Here is a 7,782-nt window from a genome sequence, read left to right on the forward strand (position 1 = left end):
GCGGGGGAACACATGCTGAAAAGCTTCTTTCTCACTACGAGAAAGTTGGTTTATGCAGTTCTAAGAGTAAAGCTTAAATACATGAAAGATGTTTCTTTCTCATAAAATGTAATGTTATTTACATTTCATGTTCTTTCTCATGAAATGTAATGTTATTTGCAATAGAGAAGACAGATTTTCATGCTTTGGAGCTTTTTGCAGAGGAAGTCATTTTAAAGTTTCAATGCAGAAAATCACTAGTTTAAACTTTCCAAGAACACTAATGCTGTGTTTAATGCAACTAAGCAAAGAAAATATTCTTTCTCAGTAAGAGAAAGTTGGTTTATACAGTTCTAAGAGTAAAGCTTAAATACATGAAAGATGTTTCTTTCTCATGAAATGTAATGTTATTTGCAATGCAGAAGACAGATTTTCATGTTTTGGAGCTTTTTGCAGAACAAGTCATGTTAGAGCTTCAATGCACAAAATCGCTATTTAGAGCTTCTAAGAACACTAATGCTGTGTTTATTGCAAATATAAGAGAATTCGAGGGAACACATGCTGAAAAGCTTCTTTCTCACTACGAGATAGTTGGTTTATGCAGTTTTAAGAGTAAAGCTTAAGTACATGAAAGATGTTTCTTTCTCATGAAATGTAATTTTATTTGCAATGCAGAAGACAGATGTTCATATTTGGAAGCTTTTTCCAGAGGAAGTCATTTTAAAGATTCAATGCAGAAAATCACTAGTTTAAAGTTTCCAAGAACCGTAATGCTGTGTTTAATGCAACTAAGCAAAGAAAAGCTTCTTTCTCAGTGAGAGAAAGTTGGTTTATGCAATTGTAAGAGTAAACCTTAAATACATTAAAGCTGTTTCTTTCTCATGAAATGTAATGTTATTTGCAATGCAGAAGACAGATTTTCATGTTTTGGAGCTTTTTGCAGAACAAGTCATGTTAGAGTTTCAATGCAGAAAATCACTAGTTTAAAGCTTGAATAACACTAATGCTGTGTTTGGTGCAACTAAGCAAATGAAGAGAATGCGAGGGCACAGATCCTGAAAAGCTTCTTGATCAGTGAGAGAAAGTTGGTTTATGCAATTGTAAGAGTAAACCTTAAATACATTAAAGCTGTTTCTTTCTCATGAAATGTAATGTTATTTGCAATGCAGAAGACAGATTTTCATGTTTTGGAGCTTTTTGCAGAACAAGTCATGTTAGAGTTTCAATGCAGAAAATCACTAGTTTAAAGCTTATAAGAACACTAATGCTGTGTTTAGTGCAACTAAGCAAATGAAGAGAATGCGAGGGCAGAGATGCTGAAAAGCTTCTTGATCAGTGAGAGAAAGTTGGTTTATGCAATTGTAAGAGTAAACCTTAAATACATTAAAGCTGTTTCTTTCTCATGAAATGTAATGTTATTTGCAATGCAGAAGACAGATTTTCATGTTTTGGAGCTTTTTGCAGAACAAGTCATGTTAGAGTTTCAATGCAGAAAATCACTAGTTTAAAGCTTCTAAGAACACTAATGCTGTGTTTAGTGCAACTAAGCAAATGAAGAGAATGCGAGGGCAGAGATGCTGAAAAGCTCCTTTCTAAGTGAGCGAATGTTGGTTTATGCAGTTTTAAGAGTAAAGCTTAAGTATATGATAGATGTTTCTTTCTCATGAAATATGTTATTTGCAGTGCAGAAGACAGATTTTCATGTTTTGGAGCTTTTTGCAGAGCAAGTCATGTTAGAGCTTCAATGCACAAAATCGATATTTAGAGCTTCTAAGAACACTAATGCTGTGTTTATTGCAAATATAAGAGAATGCGAGGGAACACATGCTGAAAAGCTTCTTTCTCACTACGAGAAAGTTGGTTTATGCAGTTTTAAGAGTAAAGCTTAAGTACATGAAAGATGTTTCTTTCTCATGAAATGTAATGTTATTTGCAATGCAGAAGACAGATTTTCATGTTTTGGAGCTTTTTGCAGAACAAGTCATGTTAGAGCTTCAATGCACAAAATCGCTATTTAGAGCTTCTAAGAACACTAATGCTGTGTTTATTGCAAATATAAGAGAATTCGAGGGAACACATGCTGAAAAGCTTCTTTCTCACTACGAGAAAGTTGGTTTATGCAGTTTTAAGAGTAAAGCTTAAGTACATGAAAGATGTTTCTTTCTCATGAAATGTAATTTTATTTGCAATGCAGAAGACAGATGTTCATATTTGGAAGCTTTTTCCAGAGGAAGTCATTTTAAAGATTCAATGCAGAAAATCACTAGTTTAAAGTTTCCAAGAACCGTAATGCTGTGTTTAATGCAACTAAGCAAAGAAAAGCTTCTTTCTCAGTGAGAGAAAGTTGGTTTATGCAATTGTAAGAGTAAACCTTAAATACATTAAAGCTGTTTCTTTCTCATGAAATGTAATGTTATTTGCAATGCAGAAGACAGATTTTCATGTTTTGGAGCTTTTTGCAGAACAAGTCATGTTAGAGTTTCAATGCAGAAAATCACTAGTTTAAAGCTTTAAGAACACTAATGCTGTGTTTGGTGCAACTAAGCAAATGAAGAGAATGCGAGGGCACAGATCCTGAAAAGCTTCTTGATCAGTGAGAGAAAGTTGGTTTATGCAATTGTAAGAGTAAACCTTAAATACATTAAAGCTGTTTCTGTCTCATGAAATGTAATGTTATTTGCAATGCAGAAGACAGATTTTCATGTTTTGGAGCTTTTTGCAGAACAAGTCATGTTAGAGTTTCAATGCAGAAAATCACTAGTTTAAAGCTTATAAGAACACTAATGCTGTGTTTAGTGCAACTAAGCAAATGAAGAGAATGCGAGGGCAGAGATGCTGAAAAGCTTCTTGATCAGTGAGAGAAAGTTGGTTTATGCAATTGTAAGAGTAAACCTTAAATACATTAAAGCTGTTTCTTTCTCATGAAATGTAATGTTATTTGCAATGCAGAAGACAGATTTTCATGTTTTGGAGCTTTTTGCAGAACAAGTCATGTTAGAGTTTCAATGCAGAAAATCACTAGTTTAAAGCTTATAAGAACACTAATGCTGTGTTTAGTGCAACTAAGCAAATGAAGAGAATGCGAGGGCAGAGATGCTGAAAAGCTCCTTTCTAAGTGAGCGAATGTTGGTTTATGCAGTTTTAAGAGTAAAGCTTAAGTATATGATAGATGTTTCTTTCTCATGAAATATGTTATTTGCAGTGCAGAAGACAGATTTTCATGGTTTGGAGCTTTTTGCAGAGCAAGTCATGTTAGAGCTTCAATGCACAAAATCGATATTTAGTGCTTCTAAGAACACTAATGCTGTGTTTATTGCAAATATAAGAGAATGCGAGGGAACACATGCTGAAAAGCTTCTTTCTCACTACGAGAAAGTTGGTTTATGCAGTTTTAAGAGTAAAGCTTAAGTACATGAAAGATGTTTCTTTCTCATGAAATGTAATGTTATATGCAATGCAGAAGACAGATGTTCATGTTTGGAAGCTTTTTCCAGAGGAAGTCATTTTAAAGTTTCAATGCAGAAAATCACTAGTTTAAAGTTTCCAAGAACACTAATGCTGTGTTTAATGCAACTAAGCAAAGAAAATCTTCTTTCTCAGTAAGAGAAAGTTGGTTTATGCAGTTCTAAGAGTAAAGCTTAAATACATGAAAGATGTTTCTTTCTCATAAAATGTAATGTTATTTACATTTCATGTTCTTTCTCATGAAATGTAATGTTATTTGCAGTGCAGAAGACAGATTTTCATGTTTTGGACCTTTTTGCAGAACAAGTCATGTTAGAGCTTCAATGCAGAAAATCACTAGTTTAAAGCTTCTAAGAACACTAATGCTGTGTTTATTGCAAATATAAGAGAATGCGGGGGAACACATGCTGAAAAGCTTCTTTCTCACTACGAGAAAGTTGGTTTATGCAGTTCTAAGAGTAAAGCTTAAATACATGAAAGATGTTTCTTTCTCATAAAATGTAATGTTATTTACATTTCATGTTCTTTCTCATGAAATGTAATGTTATTTGCAATAGAGAAGACAGATTTTCATGCTTTGGAGCTTTTTGCAGAGGAAGTCATTTTAAAGTTTCAATGCAGAAAATCACTAGTTTAAACTTTCCAAGAACACTAATGCTGTGTTTAATGCAACTAAGCAAAGAAAATATTCTTTCTCAGTAAGAGAAAGTTGGTTTATACAGTTCTAAGAGTAAAGCTTAAATACATGAAAGATGTTTCTTTCTCATGAAATGTAATGTTATTTGCAATGCAGAAGACAGATTTTCATGTTTTGGAGCTTTTTGCAGAACAAGTCATGTTAAAGCTTCAATGCACAAAATCGCTATTTAGAGCTTCTAAGAACACTAATGCTGTGTTTATTGCAAATATAAGAGAATTCGAGGGAACACATGCTGAAAAGCTTCTTTCTCACTACGAGAAAGTTGGTTTATGCAGTTTTAAGAGTAAAGCTTAAGTACATGAAAGATGTTTCTTTCTCATGAAATGTAATTTTATTTGCAATGCAGAAGACAGATGTTCATATTTGGAAGCTTTTTCCAGAGGAAGTCATTTTAAAGATTCAATGCAGAAAATCACTAGTTTAAAGTTTCCAAGAACCGTAATGCTGTGTTTAATGCAACTAAGCAAAGAAAAGCTTCTTTCTCAGTGAGAGAAAGTTGGTTTATGCAATTGTAAGAGTAAACCTTAAATACATTAAAGCTGTTTCTTTCTCATGAAATGTAATGTTATTTGCAATGCAGAAGACAGATTTTCATGTTTTGGAGCTTTTTGCAGAACAAGTCATGTTAGAGTTTCAATGCAGAAAATCACTAGTTTAAAGCTTTAAGAACACTAATGCTGTGTTTGGTGCAACTAAGCAAATGAAGAGAATGCGAGGGCACAGATCCTGAAAAGCTTCTTGATCAGTGAGAGAAAGTTGGTTTATGCAATTGTAAGAGTAAACCTTAAATACATTAAAGCTGTTTCTGTCTCATGAAATGTAATGTTATTTGCAATGCAGAAGACAGATTTTCATGTTTTGGAGCTTTTTGCAGAACAAGTCATGTTAGAGTTTCAATGCAGAAAATCACTAGTTTAAAGCTTATAAGAACACTAATGCTGTGTTTAGTGCAACTAAGCAAATGAAGAGAATGCGAGGGCAGAGATGCTGAAAAGCTTCTTGATCAGTGAGAGAAAGTTGGTTTATGCAATTGTAAGAGTAAACCTTAAATACATTAAAGCTGTTTCTTTCTCATGAAATGTAATGTTATTTGCAATGCAGAAGACAGATTTTCATGTTTTGGAGCTTTTTGCAGAACAAGTCATGTTAGAGTTTCAATGCAGAAAATCACTAGTTTAAAGCTTCTAAGAACACTAATGCTGTGTTTAGTGCAACTAAGCAAATGAAGAGAATGCGAGGGCAGAGATGCTGAAAAGCTCCTTTCTAAGTGAGCGAATGTTGGTTTATGCAGTTTTAAGAGTAAAGCTTAAGTATATGATAGATGTTTCTTTCTCATGAAATATGTTATTTGCAGTGCAGAAGACAGATTTTCATGTTTTGGAGCTTTTTGCAGAGCAAGTCATGTTAGAGCTTCAATGCACAAAATCGATATTTAGTGCTTCTAAGAACACTAATGCTGTGTTTATTGCAAATATAAGAGAATGCGAGGGAACACATGCTGAAAAGCTTCTTTCTCACTACGAGAAAGTTGGTTTATGCAGTTTTAAGAGTAAAGCTTAAGTACATGAAAGATGTTTCTTTCTCATGAAATGTAATGTTATATGCAATGCAGAAGACAGATGTTCATGTTTGGAAGCTTTTTCCAGAGGAAGTCATTTTAAAGTTTCAATGCAGAAAATCACTAGTTTAAAGTTTCCAAGAACACTAATGCTGTGTTTAATGCAACTAAGCAAAGAAAATCTTCTTTCTCAGTAAGAGAAAGTTGGTTTATGCAGTTCTAAGAGTAAAGCTTAAATACATGAAAGATGTTTCTTTCTCATAAATTGTAATGTTATTTACATTTCATGTTCTTTCTCATGAAATGTAATGTTATTTGCAGTGCAGAAGACAGATTTTCATGTTTTGGACCTTTTTGCAGAACAAGTCATGTTAGAGCTTCAATGCAGAAAATCACTAGTTTAAAGCTTCTAAGAACACTAATGCTGTGTTTATTGCAAATATAAGAGAATGCGGGGGAACACATGCTGAAAAGCTTCTTTCTCACTACGAGAAAGTTGGTTTATGCAGTTCTAAGAGTAAAGCTTAAATACATGAAAGATGTTTCTTTCTCATAAAATGTAATGTTATTTACATTTCATGTTCTTTCTCATGAAATGTAATGTTATTTGCAATAGAGAAGACAGATTTTCATGCTTTGGAGCTTTTTGCAGAGGAAGTCATTTTAAAGTTTCAATGCAGAAAATCACTAGTTTAAACTTTCCAAGAACACTAATGCTGTGTTTAATGCAACTAAGCAAAGAAAATATTCTTTCTCAGTAAGAGAAAGTTGGTTTATACAGTTCTAAGAGTAAAGCTTAAATACATGAAAGATGTTTCTTTCTCATGAAATGTAATGTTATTTGCAATGCAGAAGACAGATTTTCATGTTTTGGAGCTTTTTGCAGAACAAGTCATGTTAGAGCTTCAATGCACAAAATCGCTATTTAGAGCTTCTAAGAACACTAATGCTGTGTTTATTGCAAATATAAGAGAATTCGAGGGAACACATGCTGAAAAGCTTCTTTCTCACTACGAGAAAGTTGGTTTATGCAGTTTTAAGAGTAAAGCTTAAGTACATGAAAGATGTTTCTTTCTCATGAAATGTAATTTTATTTGCAATGCAGAAGACAGATGTTCATATTTGGAAGCTTTTTCCAGAGGAAGTCATTTTAAAGATTCAATGCAGAAAATCACTAGTTTAAAGTTTCCAAGAACCGTAATGCTGTGTTTAATGCAACTAAGCAAAGAAAAGCTTCTTTCTCAGTGAGAGAAAGTTGGTTTATGCAATTGTAAGAGTAAACCTTAAATACATTAAAGCTGTTTCTTTCTCATGAAATGTAATGTTATTTGCAATGCAGAAGACAGATTTTCATGTTTTGGAGCTTTTTGCAGAACAAGTCATGTTAGAGTTTCAATGCAGAAAATCACTAGTTTAAAGCTTGAAGAACACTAATGCTGTGTTTGGTGCAACTAAGCAAATGAAGAGAATGCGAGGGCACAGATCCTGAAAAGCTTCTTGATCAGTGAGAGAAAGTTGGTTTATGCAATTGTAAGAGTAAACCTTAAATACATTAAAGCTGTTTCTTTCTCATGAAATGTAATGTTATTTGCAATGCAGAAGACAGATTTTCATGTTTTGGAGCTTTTTGCAGAACAAGTCATGTTAGAGTTTCAATGCAGAAAATCACTAGTTTAAAGCTTATAAGAACACTAATGCTGTGTTTAGTTGCAACTAAGCAAATGAAGAGAATGCGAGGGCAGAGATGCTGAAAAGCTTCTTGATCAGTGAGAGAAAGTTGGTTTATGCAATTGTAAGAGTAAACCTTAAATACATTAAAGCTGTTTCTTTCTCATGAAATGTAATGTTATTTGCAATGCAGAAGACAGATTTTCATGTTTTGGAGCTTTTTGCAGAACAAGTCATGTTAGAGTTTCAATGCAGAAAATCACTAGTTTAAAGCTTCTAAGAACACTAATGCTGTGTTTAGTGCAACTAAGCAAATGAAGAGAATGCGAGGGCAGAGATGCTGAAAAGCTCCTTTCTAAGTGAGCGAATGTTGGTTTATGCAGTTTTAAGAGTAAAGCTTAAGTATATGATA

The sequence above is a fragment of the Barbus barbus genome (assembly GCF_936440315.1).
Source record: "Barbus barbus genome assembly, chromosome: 36".
Classification (NCBI taxonomy): Eukaryota; Metazoa; Chordata; class Actinopteri; order Cypriniformes; family Cyprinidae; genus Barbus; species Barbus barbus.